Source organism: Engystomops pustulosus, chromosome 6 (assembly GCF_040894005.1).
Source record: "Engystomops pustulosus chromosome 6, aEngPut4.maternal, whole genome shotgun sequence".
NCBI classification, from domain to species: domain Eukaryota; kingdom Metazoa; phylum Chordata; class Amphibia; order Anura; family Leptodactylidae; genus Engystomops; species Engystomops pustulosus.
The window spans coordinates 174,543,856-174,564,524 of record NC_092416.1 but is presented as its reverse complement, the minus strand read 5'-3'; the positions used below and the strand labels follow the sequence as shown (position 1 = coordinate 174,564,524).

The following is a 20,669-nucleotide window of genomic DNA, read 5'->3' as shown; positions in this document are numbered from 1 at the left end:
CACGTCTAGAGGCAAGCATGTATCTAGAACCTATGACCTTCCACACAGACCTCCAAAGGTCTAATGCAAGAGATGACAATAGGGCAGATTTACTTACCCGGTCCAGTCGTCATCCTGCTGGGATTCACTAAGGTTGTGCGCCCGATGTCTACCGAGTTCACTTCTCCGTCTCAGTGTATGTGAGAGCTATTCTTGCGACACAATTTTTTTTAAAATTTCTGCGTTTTTTCCAAATCCGTTGGGTTTACCGACAGCCACACACCCCCCCCCCCCACACTCGACCGATTTCTGTTGCGTTAAAGCCGATGTGCCACAATCCGATCACGTGCGCCAAAATCCCAGGGGCAATTTGCCGCAAATCAGAAACATTTGGGAAACCCGACCAAAATGCGCGATTCGGACCCTTAGTTAATGAGCCCCAATATGTCTTTGGTCTAGAACCTACATTGACAAGGAACAAGCCTTTTTTAGATGGCTCCATATCTTTTATGGTCTCCTCATCCCTGACCATGTTTCATCTACTCTCTCACATAGATACAAGAAACTAAACAGATTAAGATTCACCAGTTTGGGCGCAGAAACTGGTAACCTAACATTGAGATCTATTGGTTATCATTAGAGATGAGCGAGTATACTCGTCAGAGTATACTGCTCGGTCGAGTATTAGCATACTCGGACCGGCTCGTTACTCGGACGAGTATCTCGCCGGCTCGAGAACGAGCAGTAAATTTATAAAATAAATTGAATAAAAGTATTTTTATTGTAAAAAAAAAATATTACACATGTTTCCATATGTTTTACTTGTAAGAACACATTGAAATAACATTATTCTTCACTTTGCAGCTGTGCGCGCGTGTCTCCGAACCTATCGGGAGACACGCGCGCACACCTGCAATGTGAAGAATAGAATTAAAACATTAAAAACAGTGAACACAGGAGCATTTAAGTGCAGAACACATTGAAAGAACACTATTCTTCACATTCCAGATGTTCCGAACATCTCCGAACCTAGCGGGAGACACGCGCGAACACCTGCAAAGTGAAGAATAGTGTTATTTCAATGTGTTCTTACAAGTAAAACATCTGCAAACATCTGGAATTTTTTTTTTTTGCACTGTTCTTTTACTGTTCAGTTTTATTAAAAAAATGCTCGGGTCTCCCATTGACTTCAATGGGGCTCGTTATTCGAGACGAGCACTCGAGCATCTGGAAAAGTTTGTCTCGAATAACGAGTACCCGAGCATTTTAGTGCTCGCTCATCTCTAGTTGTGATCTTGCATGACAAGGTAATTTTGCCCTTAATATCTCTGTAGCATCAAAAGCCGTATGAGAAAATTTTGGGTATTGTTTTGATGGAAAATATTCATACATGACACATCAGGATTTATATGTATAATATGGGTATAGTATTAGATCTCCCAGTGGCCAAGAGATGGTGGTCGTTGACCTGGATGCTTTCTCAGTTAATATCTATAAGGACCATGTCTGACTACCTCTTTCTTGGCTTCAACAGAGGGTCCAAGTCCAGAGGTTGGATGGAAGTCCCACTAAACTTTTTGACCAGATGTTTTCACCATCCTAAAGCTGACCCGAACTATCACCATGTGGAATTTGATGACATGGCAATGCCTCTGAGATGAACTCTAGATACTGTATAGAAGAACTCGACAACACCCAACCGAAAACAAAGAAAGCTAATTAATCCATAAAGACGTATAGATTGATATGGGGGAATTAAAAAGTAGACTTCTAATGAACAATATCCATAAATAGAAGTTTTGAGAGGTCAGATAGGATTGTAATAACCTCCTTGAGCCCCAATGTGGGTGAAGAGCAGCTTGCATTAGCAAGAACATTATTGTATCACGTAGTAAGACATTTCTGGGCACCTGGGTCCTCTTCGTTGGATCTAGGAGACTATATGCTTGTCTCTTAAGATGAGGGACCAGGTGTCTCCTGAAATGCGTTCCCTCTTCACATAATAGAGCTATATGCAGAACAAGCTGCTCTACAACTTTCCTTTTGTAGGACAGCGATTAGTGATCCATTGAACGAGACTTTTCTGCTGTACCGAAACCTGCCACATCCATATGGTGCTGAAGAGGATGCCGGCCATTCATTCAGCTGAAGTTGATATTAAAAATTCCAGAACTTATTGTGACGGTATAAAAAATTCATACTACAGATGTGCTACTAGCAGGTAGACCTTTGGCTGCTATAATGGGGTGAGGGTCATACCAGCCTAATATGGTCTCCTTGTTCCATTGAGCGGCCAGAGTTCTGATACAATGGTAGATCGGAAAGGTCTAGCACAGTGGTTCTCAACCTGTGGGTCGGGACCCCAGCGGGGGTCGAACGACCAAAACCGGGGGTCGCCTAAAGCCATCGGAGCCGCAATTTTATTGTGTTTTTACTGCGAGTTGCATGGTTTGGGGTCACCACAGCATGAGGAACTGTATTGCGGGGTGACAGGATTAGAAAGGTTGAGAACCACTGCTCTAGCAGAAGACCATCCTATTTGGTGCTCATTATTAGAGGTCCATTTCTAATTGGTTAATTGACACCTAATCTACTACATCTGCGATGTATAGAAAGGGCATGATCTTGGGTTTATCTCAAGGAGCCCTGGTCAACAGTGAAAAGAGTTGTCCATTCCACATAACCATGGCCATAACTTATGCTCTACAGATAGTGACTTGAACATTGACTTAAAGGACATCTACCATATGTTTTACTGATGTGAAGATGTGTCCTACTAAGAAGTTCATGAGGAACATTGTTCCTCATTACTTCCTTTCCTATACGCCCCAATGACCACAAATGGTAGCAGTTTGACCGATCGTGTAAGTGCCTCAAGAAAGTCATCCATACTGGGGTTTCGATAATGAAGGAGGCCTGAGGTCTCAACATTGGAATCTGAATCTTGGGGTCTTTATTATGGGCTCTACTATCTTAGTGTTTAGTCCATAGTTGGAGTCTGGGTTCTCAATTATATGAGCTGGTCTAGGGGATTGGGATTTGGTTCCAAATAATAATATCTGGTCTAAGGTCTGAGTTCTGAGGCTGGTCTGTGGTTTGAGCTCATGAGTTTGATCTATATTCGATGTGGTCTATATTATAGGCTCTATTACCTGAATTTAGAAGTTTGGAGGTTACATCAGAAGGTTTGGTCTAGAATCTAGGATTCTGATGTCTGGGGTCTGGATTTTAGCAACCGCTGTATGAGTGTGGTCTGAGGTGATGTCTGAATAATGAACCAAATCAACCGTGTCCCCATGGGGCTCACAATCTAAACCACCTACCAGTATGTTTTGAAGTGTGGAAGGAAACCGGAGGACCCGGAGGAAACCCACGCAAACATGGAGAGAACATGTAAGCTCTTTGCAGATGTTGACCTGGATGGAACTTGAACCCAGGACCCCAGCACTGCAAACCTGTAGTGCTAACCACTGAGCCACGGTGATTACAGAGACTTCACCAATTCCGGGGGAGACAGTGGGGCAGATTTACTTACCCGGCCCGTTCGCGATCCAGCGGCGCGTTCTCTGCACAGGATTCGGGTCCGGACGGGATTTATGAAGGTAGTTCCTCCGCCGTCCACCAGGTGGCGCTGCTGCGCTGAAAATCATCTGAACGCGCCGGAATGCACCGAGCTGGACCAGGCGAAGGTAAGCGCTTCCCAAGCGACACTTTTTTGGTTTTTAAATGCGGCGGTTTTTCTGAATACGTCGGGTTTCCGTTCGGCCACGGGCCTTGATTTCCGTTGCGCGCATGCCGGCACCGATGCGCCACAATCCGATCGCGTGCGCCAAAATCCCGGGCAATTCAGGTACAATCGGCGCAAATCGGAAATATTCGGGTAACACGTCAGGAAAACGCGAATCGGGCCCTTAGTAAATGACCCCCTATGTCTGGGTCACACGTTCACACACAAACCTAACACAAATGTCAGGTCCGCTCATCTCTATTAGACACTATCGAGCAAAGGAGATTGAGATCACAATTTTGGGCAACCCCCTCTCTCTATAGTGTCCTTGATGTAAGATTGTCATAGTAAGATTGGTTACTATATCAGGCAATACGTCTTTAATATACAACATGGCGGTGTCACTGTGTTCTGCCCTCACGTCCTATGGATTCATTATGTACAAAATTATGTGGCCCCCCCCTGGAGACCTGGGCCCTGACACTTGCCCTGGTATGCCCAGTACTGACGCCGGCCCTGTTCTGCCCGCACATCCTATGGATTCATTATGTACAAAATTATGTGGGCCCCCCCAGGAGCCCTGGGCCCTGACACTTGCCCTGGTATGCCCAGCACTGACGCCGGCCCTGTTCTGCCCTCACGTCCTGTGGATTCATTATGTACAAAATTATGTGGGGCCCCCCCTGGAGCCCTGGGCCCTGACACTTGCCCTGGTATGCCCAGTACTGACGCCGGCCCTGTTCTGCTGTCACGTCCTATGGATTCATTATGTACAAAATTATGTGGGCCCCCCCCCCCTGGAGCCCTGGGCCCTGACACTTGCCCTGGTATGCCCAGTACTGACGCCGGCCCTGTTCTGCCCTCACGTCCTGTGGATTCATTATGTACAAAATTATGTGGGGCCCCCCCTGGAGCCCTGGGCCCTGACACTTGCCCTGGTATGCCCAGTACTGACGCCGGCCCTGTTCTGCTGTCACGTCCTATGGATTCATTATGTACAAAATTATGTGGGCCCCCCCCCCCTGGAGCCCTGGGCCCTGACACTTGCCCTGGTATGCCCAGTACTGACGCCGGCCCTGTTCTGCCCTCACGTCCTGTGGATTCATTATGTACAAAATTATGTGGGGCCCCCCTGGAGCCCTGGGCCCTGACACTTGCCCTGGTATGCCCAGTACTGACGCCGGCCCTGTTCTGCTGTCACGTCCTATGGATTCATTATGTACAAAATTATGTGGGCCCCCCCCCCTGGAGCCCTGGGCCCTGACACTTGCCCTGGTATGCCCAGTACTGACGCCGGCCCTGTTCTGCCCTCACGTCCTGTGGATTCATTATGTACAAAATGATGTGGGGCCCCCCCTGGAGCCCTGGGCCCTGACACTTGCCCTGGTATGCCCAGTACTGATGCCGGCCCTGTTCTGCCCTCACGTCCTATGGATTCATTATGTACAAAATTATGTGGCCCCCCCAGGAGCCTTGGGCCCTGACACTTGCCCTGGTATGCCCAGTACTGACGCCGGCCCTGTTCGGCCGTCACGTCCTTGCTCTCTATCTGAGCTGACATAACATTTTCTGGCAGCGGATTTTTAAGCCTCTGCTTTAGTTGTCATTAACAAGATACTTGGAGCCATTAAAACTCAGTAAAGTCGCGCTGGCTTCTCAATTATAACTAATTGGAATGTCAATGATGGTCTTTATGAGCAGCGGGGAGTCTGAGCTACGTCTATGGAGGGAAGCAGGTGGCGGTCCTGCCCAATCATCCTGCAATGCTCTGCAGATACAGAGGCCCCCGGGGGTAGCATGCATTGTGTCGGCAGCCATCTTTACTTCCCAGAGGGCGTTTAAGTAAGCGCTTGCGGCTGCGTTCCTGTTAATGCGGGGTTAATCCGACTAAGTGCAGAAGCCCCGACGATCGCTGTTAAATGTGTCTCTTTATCTCTCGCGCTGAATGTGTCCTCTGGCTGCTGTTCAATAAGTCCATTTAACTCCCTGTCTGGTGCTATAAACACCGGCCCGGCCATTAGGAGGAGACGCTCCGAGGTCTCGCTGCATCCTTACACCCTAATATACAGACAAGCCGCATTATACAGGGACAAGGCTTTCATACTGCAGGCCTTAAAGGGGACCCCAGGCCAGGTTTCACCATGTAAACTGCAGCCAGTGTTCCATAAGAGATGTGCAAATGAGACCTTTGTGGGTGTTGTTAGTAGCAGCAGAGCTGTGATGTAAGGATTTACATACCATGAGTGTGTGTCCTTACATTGCTGTGCTCTGTGAACTCTGCAGCCAATGTTAGCTGTTGTCAGATAATAGGTGTGCAATAAGACCTTTGTGGGTGTTGTTAGTAGCAGCAGGACTGTGATATAAGGATTTAAACTTCAGGATTGTACTGAGGCTGTCTGCTCACACTACAGTGCTCTGTGCGCTCTGCTGCCAGTGTTAGTTGTTGTCCCATAAGAGATGTGCAATCAGACCTTTGTGGGTGTTGTTAGTAGCAGCAGGACTGTGATATAAGGATTTACTTTCCATGATTGTACTGAGTGTGTGTCCTCACACTGCTGTGCTCTGTACACTCTGCAGCCAATGTTAGTTGTCCCATAAGAGATGTGCAATCAGACCTTTGCGGGTGTTGTAAGTAGCAGCAGGACTGTGATATAAGGATTTGCATTCCATGATTGTACTGAGTGTGTGTCCTCACGCTACTGTGCTCTCTGCTGCCAGTGTTAGCTGTTGTCCCATAAGAGATGTGTAATTAGACCTTTGTGGGTGTTGTAAGTAGCAGCAGGGCTGTGATGTAAGGATTTACATTCCATGATTGTACTGAGTGTGTGTCCTCACACTGCTGTGCTCTGTACACTCTGCAGCCAATGTTGGTTGTCCCATAAGAGATGTGCAATTAGACCTTTGTGGGTGTTGTTAGTAGCAGCAGGACTGTGACAAAAGGATTTACATTGCAGGATTGTACTGAGGGTGTGTCCTCACGCTACTGTGCTCTCTGCTGCCAGTGTTAGTTGTTGTCCCATAAGAGATGTGCAATTAGACCTTTGTGGGTGTTGTTAGTAGCAGCAGGACTGTGATATAAGGATTTACATTGCAGGATTGTACTGAAAGTGTCTCCTCACACTACTGTGCACTCTGCAGCCATTGTTAGGTATTGTCACTGGAGAGATGTGTAATCAGATCTTTGTGGGTTTTATTAATAGCAGCAGGACTGTGATATAAGGATTTACATTCCAGGATTGTACTGATAGTGTGTCCTCACACTGTTGTGCTCTGTGCACTCTGCAGCCAGTGTTAGTTATCGTCCCTGGAGAGATGTGTAATCAGACCTTTTGCTTGTTGTTAGTGGCAGCAGGACTGAAAAATATGTATTTATATTCCAGGATTGTAGCTTCTCCAAGTGCACTGGAGACGTCTCCTCACACTGCTGTGCTCTATGCAGCTAAGGTTAAATATTGGCACTGGAGAGATGTGTAGTCACATCTTTGTATATGTTTTTGTTAGAAGCACCAGGACTGTCAAATTTGGATTTATATTCCAGGAGTGTACAGAGGGCATTTCCTCACACTGCTGTGCTCTGTGCTTTCTTCAGCCAGTGTTAGGTATTGGTCCCGGAGAGATGTATAATCATACCCTGACCATCCCAAATTCAATGGGGCAGTTCTAGATATCAATGCCTGCTGTAGGCAAGGGGAAGGTTTGTCCAAATTCAAGTCTATCAGCATCTGGAGGACTGAGGGGAGGCATCAGCTCCCTGCTCCACCATTCAGTCTGTGATCTTAACTATTCAGATTACAGCTGGTATAATGGGGTGACATGGTTTACATTAGGGGGCACGGGATTTCAGGAATCACTCGGGGGAACACAAAGAAAGGGCATAATACAGTAAAAATGCACTCTGCATATTGTGTCCCTCCTGTCTGCTTTTGAAATTTGGGAGTTATCCTTTATGTATGTTGTTAGTAGCAGCAGGACTGTGAAAAAATGTATTTATGTTCCAGGATTGTAGTTTATCCCAGTGGGCGGGGTGTTCTCACACTGCTGGGCTCTGAGCTCTCTGAAATACATTGTATCACAGCCCGATAACTATTGAAATGCTGGAAACTATGAGAATAACAGCAGCCACACACTCCCGACACACAGAGCCCCCCTGAACAGTGGCGTAACTAGGAGAGGCAGGGCCCCATATCAGACTTCTGAATGGGGCCCCCCTTACCCCTTAAAAAATATACATATTTATATGCTCACAAATGTGAGTTACAGTTATACATTATACACAGTACACATATAGGGCATAATGCAGTATACATGCACATCATACATTGTGTAGCCATACAGTATGTACACATCACAGATACAGCTTATATACATCACATATATGTCATATACATGTATATAATGGTGTACATAATGGTGTCCATTCTTTTTCCAGGTAGGACGCCGGGCCCCCAGACACTGTGAGCCCCATAGCAGCTGCTATGGCTGCTACCACTGTAGTTACGCCCCTGCCCCTGAAGTAGTGCTGTTACCCTCTACTATTCTATATCTCATCATGAGAAGACCCCTGCTGACTATATCTCAACAGTTGGGGTCTCCAACTACTGGTGTTGTAGGCCACACATTCGTGTGCTCCTAGCTTAGGATTTAGTGGTTTCCAACCTGTGGGCCTCCCGTTGCTACAACACTACAACTCTCAGCATATGGCTATTGAGGGATGCTGGGAGTTGCAGTTACGAAACAGATAGAGAGTCATATGTTGCCTATTGGATCTTCCATATAAATGTGGATGCACCAGTCAATCAGGTGGGGGAGATTTATCATAAGTCTCTTAGAGCAGAACTGTTCTAGTTGTCCATTGCAACCAATCAGAGCTCAGCTTTCATTTTCCCACAGCTGTTTATAAAATTAAAGCTGAACTCTGATTGGTTTCAATGGGCAACTAGAACACTTTTACCTCAGACACTTGATGATAAATCTCCCCCATGAGTCTGAAATGTAGACCTCATTGACCTTTCATCTCTTACTTTACTCCGGAGTCTTATGTGGCTACTTAAGGCTCTTCCTCTCTCCCGCGTACACGCTGGATCTCGCCAAGTCTTTCATAGTCTTCGATACTCTGTCAACCCCTGTTAAAACTACGAGGCTGACTTCCTGCGCCGTCTGAGGCCAGCAGCTGGAAATGCATTAAGATACCTCTCTCCCTGGTCTATCGATCCCACGTTCACCAGACTTTTACATCAAAGAAAAAAGTTACACTCGGAAAGTTCTATCTATAGAATGGTTAACCCCTTCACTGCAAGGTCGTAGAACTTTGTCAACTTTGCCTAATGTAAACCAACATGGTCTATTAATGGGACATGACCACCCAATAGTAGGTATCAACCATAAGGCGAGGCAGGAGAAGCCATTATTACACACTACTCTGTGTACATGGTCCTCTGACCAGAGCTGGACACAAACATCCAACCCAATAGAAGAAGAACCATAGAAGAACCTTATGGTGGAATGAGGTGAACCTATTAGCTTAGGTAGACATTCATGGAGGGCGCAATGAATAGAATGTGAAACTGACAACTTTTCTGGTGGGAAAAGGACTGGAATTCTGGAACTTAAGGAAACTTTACTATTCAACCCATTGGGGCAGATTTACTCACCCGGTCCGTTCGCGATCCAGCGGCGCGTTCTCTGCGGTGGATTCGGGTCCGGACGGGATTTATGAAGGTAGTTCCTCCGCCGTCCACCAGGTGGCGCTGCTGCGCTGAAAATCATCTGAACGCGCCGGAATGCACCGAGCTGGACCAGGTGAAGGTAAGCGCTTCCCAAGCGACACTTTTTCGGTTTTTAAATGCGGCGGTTTTTCCGAATCTGTCGGGTTTTCATTCGGCCACGCCCCCCGATTTCCGTCGCGTGCATGCCAGCGCCGATGCGCCACAATCCGATCGCATGCGCCAAAATCCCGGGGCAATTCAGGTACAATCGGCGCAAATCGGAAATATTCGGGTAACGTGTCGGGAAAACGCGAAACGGGCCCTTAGTAAATGACCCCCATTATCTTGGATTTTTAAGATTATATAATGTGGTCAGTAGTTGATAATAATATAGGTGGTTTGGGTGGTAGCCCGGGGCCCAAGCCTTCTAGGAGGCCCATGTCCCCAGGCCCGGCGCCAGCACCCAGTTTACCTGGGCCCAAGTCTTCTAGGGGGCCCATGGCCCCAAGCCCAGAGCCGACACCCGGCTTACCTGGGCCCAAGACATCTATGGGACCCATGGCCACTCACTAAATTTTATAGTCAGAAGGACCTTCACTCATGAAATCCACATATATGTTCTCAATACACATGTATACAAGATTTATTTCAGAACCTGTGGAGGCACACAGTGCCTATATACTATATGTGCAATGGCCCTGCCAGTGCAGCTATCACAAAATTTTACACTCCTATTAGATTGTATATGTCCCTACAGTCTGATCACATCTGTGCACCATCTACTGTCTATATCTGGTATTACAGCTGCATAACACCTGCCTGGGAAGTCGTCATGTTTATGTTAATTCCATCAGTAACAAGGTCCCTGGTTGGATAACTGAACTCTCCTCCCCCATGGGGAGCTCATAAAACCCCGGTGGCTGGAAAGTTCTTTCTGAGATCAGTATGGAGTTCCAATGATGAAACTTGCTTTCCAGATATATGGCCTGCAGATAAGGCCTGCAGCAGCTCTGAGCCCTCTCCAGCCTGAAGCTACAGGACCCTGCTATGAGCATCCTTTGCCAGACATTATTCAACCAGCTACCTTGGACCTCACAAATTTTTCTGTTGCCTTTGCTGTGTTCATGTTCTGGTGTAAAAAGGAAGTTGAGTTGATATTTTACATCCCTTGTCTACGTGTGATCCCTGGCTGCTGCTAAGATCATGGGCCTCTCCTCTACTATCTACGCAGGGATCCTTATACACACGTATACCAGGAGCGCCCCAGGGAGAACTACCACCCATCCACAGCATCTCCCTCTTTCTTGCAACCCAAGAGTAGATGAGGCCTGTGCCATCTGGACCAAGCAACCGTGACCCAGTTCAGCTTTAGGCCTAGGTACCAGGGTAATCCAGTTGCCCCCAAGCCAATAAGTTAGGCCCCAGTGGGAGGATGTTGCTTATGGCCACACTTATGAATCACATACAATAGTCCTATAAAGTGCCAAAATACAATACCGTATTGTCTGCTGCTATGGTGTCCACACATGTAAAACACATAGGATATACCACATTGGGGGTCATTTACTAAGGGCCCGATTTGCTTTTTCCCGACGTGTTACCCGAATATTTCCGATTTGCGCCGATTTCCCCTGAATTGCCCCGGGATTTTGGCGCACGCGATCGGATTGTGGCGCATCGGCGCTGGCATGCACGCGATGGAAATCGGGGGGTGTGGCCGAACGAAAACCCGACAGATTCGGAAAACCCGCCGCATTTTTAAAAAAAAAGTGTCCTGGTGGACGTCGGAGGAACTGCCTTAGTGAATTGCCGGAAGACCCGAATCCACCGCAGAAAAACGCCCCGCTGGATCGCGAATGGTCCGGGTAAGTAAATCTGCCCCACTGTGTCTACAATATATAGCCATATACAGGCAGTTGAATTTGTATTTAAGTCGAAACTGTATATTTTATAATTGTTGATCCAGACAAAAAAAAATTTGCTCCAGTGACATTTGGAGCTTAAACATTTTTTGCTGTAATAGGACCAAGGATTATCAATAAAGCTTCATTACAGACACCTTACAGCTGATTATTGTATCTGGGACTATAGCAACATCCAGAGAGCTTCACCAGAGGTCAGAGGGGTCTGTCTGTAACTATGAGTTATCTGTAAGTCGGGTGTCCTTAAGTAGGGGACTGCCTGCATAGATAAGATAGATAATACTGCCACATAATACACACATAGTATAGCCATACACCATCCAAAATCCTGCTACCACATTGTTATGCTACCATATAGTGCCTACATACTCTAGATATATAAAATACATATAAAATGTGCTGCAAACATTACTTATAAGGTTTCCTAGTCCATAAGGAGCACCTATATGTAAGAGTACCTCCATATGCAACAATACAATTTAAGCCACCACTAGGGGGAGCTCACTGCATACACTGAAGTTTTGAGCCTTACTTGCACCCTCAGCTCCCCCTAATGGTCTTTGCATGATACTACAAGCACGATAGGCAATTCCTAAGACTGCCTTTAACCGCGCAGGATCCCTTTAACATAGACTCGATAGCTCCTTCGTTAGCAGCATCTTTGCCATTACGGATGATTTAGTCTCCAGCCAGCACGTAAGCCGCGCTCACAGAGAGACAGCCATAATAGCGCATTACAATGTGGCATTCATTATTTTACTTGTTTTATAACATTTAATTAAAGCTGACAACGTGCTGCTTCACGACGGAGTAACTGCAGTCTCCCGGAGAGATTTGCTTCTTAGTCGAGTGCCATCGCGTCTTTTTAAGAGATTCCTCACGTGACCTACACAAATCACTGACATATCTGAGGGGAGTGAAGATTTTTGCAACAGTTTATCTTGTAGCTGCCTCTGTGTTCCAATGATAAAACTTACTGTTACTTTTGGTGTTACCATAGGGACATTTGGGAAAACCCCTTTGGTTTTGGTTTTGTGACCTGCTCCTCCGACCCACTTCCCAGGATTCTTTGTTAGTAACTAGTGACCTGAATACACCTGCACTGTTACCTTGACCTCTTACCTTTGCTGTGTTCCCCTTCTGGAATAAAAGAAACCGTGAGTTGATATTTTACATCACTTGTCTCCGTGTGATCCCTGGCTGCCGCTAAGATCAAGGGCCTCCCCTCTACCATCTTGAGGTTCCTTATACAGAAATACCCCGGGAGCGCCCCAGGGAGAACTACTATCCATATGCAGCATCTCCCTCTTTCTAGCAACGAGGCCTGTTCCACCTTGACCAAGCGACTATGACCCTAGGCCACGCTCAAGCCAGTCACTCAACGAGATGAGGTCACAAGGCCTGGAACGTTGTTGCTCAGCGGGGGCGGAGCATATGTACTAACAGGGCTCCAGACTTTGAGATGGTTTTGTGATGCCTACACGGAACTGTCTTTATGTTTTGAAGAATGTTGTAAGACCTGACTACAAGATCGGTCTGTGTAGTCTGTTACCATGGAGATGCATAGGTCTGAACTGTATACCCAAAACGGTACTCGATTTTTAGCCATTATCACACACACAGCTCTTTACTCTTTTCTGTGATAGTCTTAATATCCTTAAACAGACATCCACACCTTCTTTCTATGGAAGAAACTTTCTTCGCTTCCTCCACATTACAAGTTAAAAGTGTAAATTCAATCTCCTCTCATTAGTCGCCGCGGTGGCTCTGACCTTCTGTCTGTGATTTATGGGACATTAGACGGATATTTTCTAATAACCGGTTACATAGCAACAGTCTGACTATAGGGACGTACTCCGGCTTTAGGTTCTAATAACACAATTAATTTAAATGTTAGGTATGAGATGATCCGGCCTCCATAAATCCTCAGAAACCTGGAGAAAACCTGGTGGAGGTGATGAGAAGATGATAAAGGGCACGAGCGCCGGAGCTGGGGCTGTAATGAGATGTCTAAGTGAATACTATAGGGTTGTGCTGTGATGTATAGATTCCTGTGCAGTGAGCTCCCCCTAGTGGCGGATGTATGTAGACAGAATCTGATCGCATAGCTGTGCACCTGTATGGGACTACACAGGGGAGGGTGAAGTTCTGTCTCCGGGACATTCCTGCCACAATCTGTAATGTTATTGGTTTCTCTTCTGCTGCCGGGTGCCCTTTCATCCTGGTGACCTGTTCAATACTGCTCCAGGTCCTTACTACACGTTCCCCTCTGCTGTGCTGTACACGTTCCCCACTGCTGTGCTGTACACGTTCCCCTCTGCTGTGCTGTTCCCCTCTGCTGTGCTGTACACGTTCCCACTGCTGTGCTGCGCACGTTCCCCTCTGCTGTGCTGCGCACGTTCCCCTCTGCTGTGCTGCGCACGTTCCCCACTGCTGTGCTGCGCACGTTCCCCTCTGCTGTGCTGTGCACGTTCCCCTGTGCTGTGCTGTACACGTTCCCCTCTGCTGTGCTGTGCACGTTCCCCTCTGCTGTGCTGTGCACGTTCCCCTCTGCTGTGCTGTACACGTTCCCCTCTGCTGTGCTGTGCACGTTCCCCTCTGCTGTGCTGTGCACGTTCCCCTCTGCTGTGCTGTACACGTTCCCCTCTGCTGTGCTGCGCACGTTCCCCTCTGCTGTGCTGCGCACGTTCCCCTCTGCTGTGCACGTTCCCCTCTGCTGTGCTGCGCACGTTCCCCCCTGCTGTGCTGTACACGTTCCCCTCTGCTGTGCTGTAAATCGGCTCTGCCCTGCTGCGCCTGCGCCATTCAGTCTCTCACCCCGAGGGGACGGGAGATTAGACACTTTGTTGCCCCCGACCATCAGGAAATCAGAAATTTACTTCATTTTGCTGCTTAAGACAAAGTGGATAAAAAGCTTCTGTTACTGCCTAAAACAATCAAAGGATTTTACTATTAACCCCTTTATTGCCCTAGACCACAGAGTATTCTACTGTTAACCCCTTTATTGCCCTAGACCACAGAGTATTCTACTATTAACCCCTTTACTGCCCTAGACCACAGAGTATTCTACTGTTAACCCCTTTACTGCCCTAGACCACACACTTGGGCACATTTACTCACCCGTCCAAAGGAGTTCACATAAAGTGCATTGTCCGTGTATAATGCGCTGTGCCGCGATTCACTAAGATCGTGCGCCCGATATCCTGCATGTGTCGCTTCCCCGCTCAGGTCCCCGGAGTTCACCTTCTTCTTCCCGGTGCATTGTATGCGACACAATTTGAAAGTTAAATCCTGCGCTCGGTCCGAATCAGTCGGATCGTCCGACGGCCACACACCCCGATTTCTGTTGCATGAAAACCAGCGCAGCCGTGCCACAATCCGATTGCGTGCGACACAATCCCCTGATAAATACCTGTCCCAGCGATGCAAAACCCGAAAATGTCAGAAAGTCCGATGAAAGTGCTTCATCGGACCCTTAGGGTGAAGACACACATGGCGTTTTTGGGCCGTTTTTGGGCCGTTTTTACTAAGTGCGTTTTCAGATAGTTAAAAACGCATGCGTTAAAAAAACGCATTTTTAAAAACGCATGCGTTTTTTGAAAACGCATGCGTTTTTGTCCGTTTTCATTGCGCAATTTCGGAAAAACGGACAAAAACGCATGCGTTTTCAAAAACCGCATGCGTTTTTAAAAAACGGATGCGTTTTTTAACGCATGCGTTTTTAACGATCTGAAAACGCACTTAGTAAAAACGGCCCAAAAACGGCCCAAAAACGCCATGTGTGTCTTCACCCTTAGTAAATAAGCCCCAGTATGTTACTATTAACCTCTTAACTGCCATACACAACACAATGGGGCAGATATACTTACCCGGTCCATTCGCGATCCAGTGGCGGGTTCTCAGACGTTGATTCGTGTCTACCGGGGATCCACTAAGGTCGTGCGCCCAATGTCCACCAGGTGTCGCTGCTGCGCTGAATTCCGCCGAGGTCCGCCGGAGTTCACCGAGCTAGGCTGGGTGCAGGTAAGTGCGTGTCAAACGACACATTTTAAAAAAAAAATATGGCGGCTTTTTTCCGAATCCGTCGGCCACGCCCCCAATTTCCATCTCGTGCATGCCGGCGCCGATGCGCCACAATCCGATCACGTGCGCCAAAAACCCGGGGCAATTCAGGGGAAAACGGTAATATTCGGGAAACACGTCGGAAAAACGCGATTCGGGCCCTTAGTAAATGACCCCCAATATTTTTCTATTAACCCCGTTGCTGTCCTAGACCACACAATATTTCATGATTAACCCTTTTACAGCCATGGACCAGAAAATATTTTTCTATTAACCCCTTTACTGACATCGACTACACAATATTTACTATTAACCCCTTAACAGCCATAGATCAGAAAAAAAAAATTCTACTAACCCCTTTACTGCTCTAGATTACACAGTATTTTACTATTAACCCTTTTACTATCCTGGAGCACCAGGCACACAACCCTTATGGGGTCCTGGATCTATGGAGAGGGGAGGGGTGAGGAACGCTCACTCCTCCGCTCTCCTGCGTTCGGCTGCGTTCTCTCCGGGGTATGGCGCAGGAGAGCGCACGTTCCAATGCGAGACGCCCTCTAAGGAAACTGCCCCGTAATCTTTACACTAAACTACCAGGGGGTTTCACTAGTGACCTTTTCAGTGACCCACACTACTATGGATACAAAGGTTGAAAATCTCACACTGCTGTGCTCTGTGCTCCCTCCAAACATTGTTTAATATTGTATCTGGCAGAACTGTGAAAAATCGATTTCTACTACAAGTGTATTGGGGACTTGTCCTCACCCTGCTGTGCTCCTAGCACTCTGCATTGATCTATGTGTAATCATATCTCTGTGTGTAGCAACAACAAGTAGTTTGTGAAATATGGATTTATAGTCCACTATTATAGCTTATGCAAGTGCTTTGAGGGACATGTTCTCACACTGCTGTGCTCTGGGCACTCTGCAGCCAGTGTTGCTGTGTATGGTGTTAGTAGCAGCAGGACTGAGAATATGGATATATATATAATGGGATTGTAGATTCTCAAAGGGCACTAGGGGTGTCTCCTCACACTGCTGTACTCTGTGCTGTGTGCAGACAATGGGGCAGATTTACTTACCCGGTCCATTTGCGATCCAGCGGCGCGTTCTCTGCGGTGGATTTGGGTCTTCCGGCGATTCACTAAGGCAGTTCCTCCGACGTCCACCAGGTGGCGCTGCTGCGCTGAAGAGCATCGGAACGCACTGGAGTTCACGATCCTATTCCGAGTGCAGGTAAGCGCGTGTCCCGCGACACTTTTTTTTTAAGTACGGCGGTTTCTCCGAATCTGTCGGGTTAACGTTCGGCCACGCCCCCCGATTTCCGTCGCGTGCATGCCGGTCGCCGATGCGCCACAATCCGATCGCGTGCGACAAAAACACGGGGCAATACAGGGAAAATCAGCGCAAATCGGAAATATTCGGGTAACATGGCGGGAAAACGCGAATCGGGCCCTTAGTAAATGACCCCCATTGTGTATGTTGTTGTTAGTAGCAGCAGGACAGTCAAATACGGGTTTATATTCCAGGAGTTTACTGAAGGCATGACATCACACTGCTGTGCTCTGTGCTCCCTGCAGGGAATGTTCGGTATTGTATACAAAACTGTGAAAATTTGATTTGTACTACAAGTGCATAGGGGACTTGTCCTCACCCTGCTGTGCTTCTAACACTCTGCATTGATCTCTACAGCCTCTTACCTCTGCTCTGAGTGACTGTTGTAGCATTCAACCAGAAGCTGATGACAGCCATCACTGAGGGGAGTAGGGAGGGGCAATAGAACAATTCAATGCAAAGAGTTCAGCGCACAGCAGTGTGAGGACACACCCTCAGTAGGTCCAATCCTATCATATAAATCAATTTAATTGCAGTTCTTCTGCTACTTATACAAAGCTATGATTACACATCTCTCCAGAGAGCACAAAATACAGCAGTTTGAGTACACGCCCCCAATGAAGCTACAATCCTGGAATATATTTCAAAGTCCTGCTGCTACTAACAACATACACAACGGTATGATTACACATCTTTCCATGAACAATACCTAACACTGTCTGCAGAGAGCAAAGTGCACAGCAGTGTGAGGACATATTTCCAGTGAAGCTACAATCCTGGAATATAAATCCATATTTCAAAGTCCTGCTGCTACTAACAACATACACAAAGGTCTGATTACATGTCTTTCCAGGAACAATAGTTAACACTATCTGCAGAGGGCACATAGTAAAGCAGTGTGAGGACGCACTTCCAGTGAAGCTACAATCCTGGAATATAAATCCATATTTTAAAGTCCTGCTGCTACTAACAACATACACAAAGGTCTGATAACACATCTCTCCAGGAACAATACCTAACACTGTCTGCAGAGAGCAAAGTGCACAGCAGTGTGAGGACACATTTCCAGTGAAGCTACAATCCTGGAATATAAATCCATATTTCAAAGTCCTGCTGCTACTAACAACATACACAAAGGTCTGATTACATGTCTTTCCAGGAACAATAGTTAACACTGTCTGCAGAGAGCACAGTGTACAGCAGTGTGAGGACACATTTCCAGTGAAGCTACAATCATGGAATATAAATACATATTTCAAAGTCCTGCTGCTACTACCAACATACACAAAGGTTTGATTACACACCTCTCCAGGAACAATACCTAACACTGTCTGCAGAGGGCATATAGTATAGCAGTGTCAGGGCACACTTCCAGTGAAGCTACAATCATGGAATATAAATCCATATTTCAAAGTCCTGCTGCTACTAACAACATACACAACAGTATGATTACATGTCTTTCCAGGAACCATACCTAACACTGTCTGCAGAGAGCACATAGTATAGCAATGTGAGGACACACTTCTAGTGTAGCTACAATCCTGGAATAGAAATCCATATTTCACCGTCCTGCTGCTACTAACAACGTACACATGATCGCACAGATCTCCAGTTCTGCAGAATAGAGTCAAATCTGCCAACATATTCCCTTTAATACTACGATATGGCGGTATTTTGGTAGGTGTCATGTATAATGTATAATATTTTACTTGTTCCAGTACACTTCTTCCTCATATTTGCTCTATGTAAATGGACTCCAGGTCCGAGCTTCTATGACTGTATCGTTAGCTCGTGTTACTGTTCCTTTTAATTAATTACCAGGGGAGCTCTTTGCCCTCTGCTGTAACAAGTGTTCGGCTCCCGCGCTCGCCCCTGAGCGGCTCGGCTCCCGCAACCTTTCAGCAGACATCTACCTGGTCTGCATATTTTTTTGGACATTTTCTCCGCTAATAATTTTCTCCCCCTCATCCTGTGAATGTCGAAACACAATTAAAATGTTTTGCCAGCTGGCTAACGACCTGCATCCGATATAACAGACCCTCATTAATGAGCTGCTCGCAACCGACAGAGCCGCAAACAACACGACAACGCCGCAGAGCCGTAAAAACTTCACTTTTTCCTTACAGTCTGAAGAATTTGGGTGAAACTATGCTGCCTCCTAGTGGGCAAGAGGAGACCTTACAGCGAGTCAAACAATGGCTTAGAATTAAAGGTACCGTACACATCATCAAAGTGATTCCCAAAGTTATATACAGGCAGTCCCTGGGTTACATACAGGATAGGTTCTGTTGGTTTGTTCTTACGTTGAATTTGTATGTAAGTCAGAACTGTATACTTTATAATTGTAACCCCAGCCAAAAATTTTTTGGTCTCTGTGACAATTGGATTTTAGAAATTTTGGGTTGTCATAAGAACCAGGATTAACAATAAAGCTTCATTACAGACACCTGTGATAACTGTTATAGCTGATTATTATAGCATAGGGCTGAAGTACAGTAGATTACCAACATCCAGAGGTCCGTTTGTAACTCAGGGTCGTCTGTAAGTTGAGTGTTTTTAAGTACCTGTAGTTACAAAGTTATAGGATTATCAAAGTTATATACGGTAGTTACAAAGTTACAGGATTATCAAAGTTATATACGGTAGTTACAAAGTTACAGGACTATCAAAATTATATAAGATAGTTACAAAGTTACAAGATTATCAAATTTATATAGTTTCAAAGTTACAGGATTATCAAAGATATATACGGTAGTTACAAAGTTACAGGATTATCAAAATTATATAAAATAGTTACAAAGTTATGGGATTATCAAATTTATATAGTTACAAAGTTACAGGATTATCAAAGTTATATACGGTAGTTACAAAGTTACAGGATTATCAAAGTTATATACGGTAGTTACAAAGTTACAGGACTATCAAAATTATATCAGATAGTTACAAAGTTACAGGATTATCAAACTTACATAGTTACAAAGTTACAGGATTATCAAAGTTATATACGGTAGCTACAAAGTTACAGGACTATCAAAATTATATAAGATAGTTACAAAGTTACAGGACTATCAAAATTATATAAGATAGTTACAAAGTTACAGGATTATCAAACTTACATAGTTACAGAGTTACAGGATTATCAAATTTATATTGTTACAAAGTTACAGGACTATCAAACTTATATAGTTACAAAGTTACAGGATTATCAAAGTTATATACGGTAGTTACAAAGTTACAGGACTATCAAAATTATATAAGATAGTTACAAAGTTACAGGACTATCAAAATTATATAGGATAGTTACAAAGTTACAGGATTATCAAACTTATATAGTCACAAAGTTACAGGACTATCAAATTTATATAGATACGGATTTGTGTAGATTTTACAGAAATGGAGATATGTGATAGAAGAAACGAGATTGTGTCATCAATCCTATTGCGTTAAAGGGAACGTTTCAGCAGTTTTGACCATGACCATGGTAAGTAGAGCTGTGTAATCATAACATGAGAAATGAGTTGCAATTTGTGGGTTTCAGCTTCACAAGTGCACTCAGAGGGCTGTGCTCTGGTCTCTCTGGATTGAACTATGACTCAGTGGGGTTTGCCTGATTTATGATGTTCTTCAAAGATGATGGAACATGCACTGGATGCTCCACAGGACCCAAATGCTCTTTCTTGTACTGAACTAGTAACAACTGCTCATGCCCAGCACATGCAATGGGTCGAGTCATGACTGTCCAGCAGCAAACAACTACAGCGCATGCGCCCGTTAGTAAGGAAGCAGGTGCACTAGTTAAAGGAAACTTTTCACCAGGTTTTACCCCACTAATTACTACCTTATATCACACCCAACACCTCAGGTCGGGTATGAAATGTTATTTCTAGAATTCTCTCTTTTATGTGAAATCTCACCCATTCAGCTATAGTCTTCTTCCAAG

General features: G+C 45.8%; 1 long non-coding RNA gene across 1 annotated transcript in view; it reads left to right on the top strand.

Annotated features, from left to right (window-relative positions):
• LOC140065067 (uncharacterized) overlaps positions 1–20,204 on the top strand; it is a 177,152-nt gene extending 156,948 nt beyond the window's left edge. The window contains exons 2-3 of the long non-coding RNA XR_011847858.1: positions 18,856–18,941; positions 20,112–20,204. This is a non-coding gene — a long non-coding RNA (uncharacterized lncRNA). The remainder of the gene's footprint in view (positions 1–18,855; positions 18,942–20,111) is intronic.
• Positions 20,205–20,669: the final 465 nt, after the last annotated feature.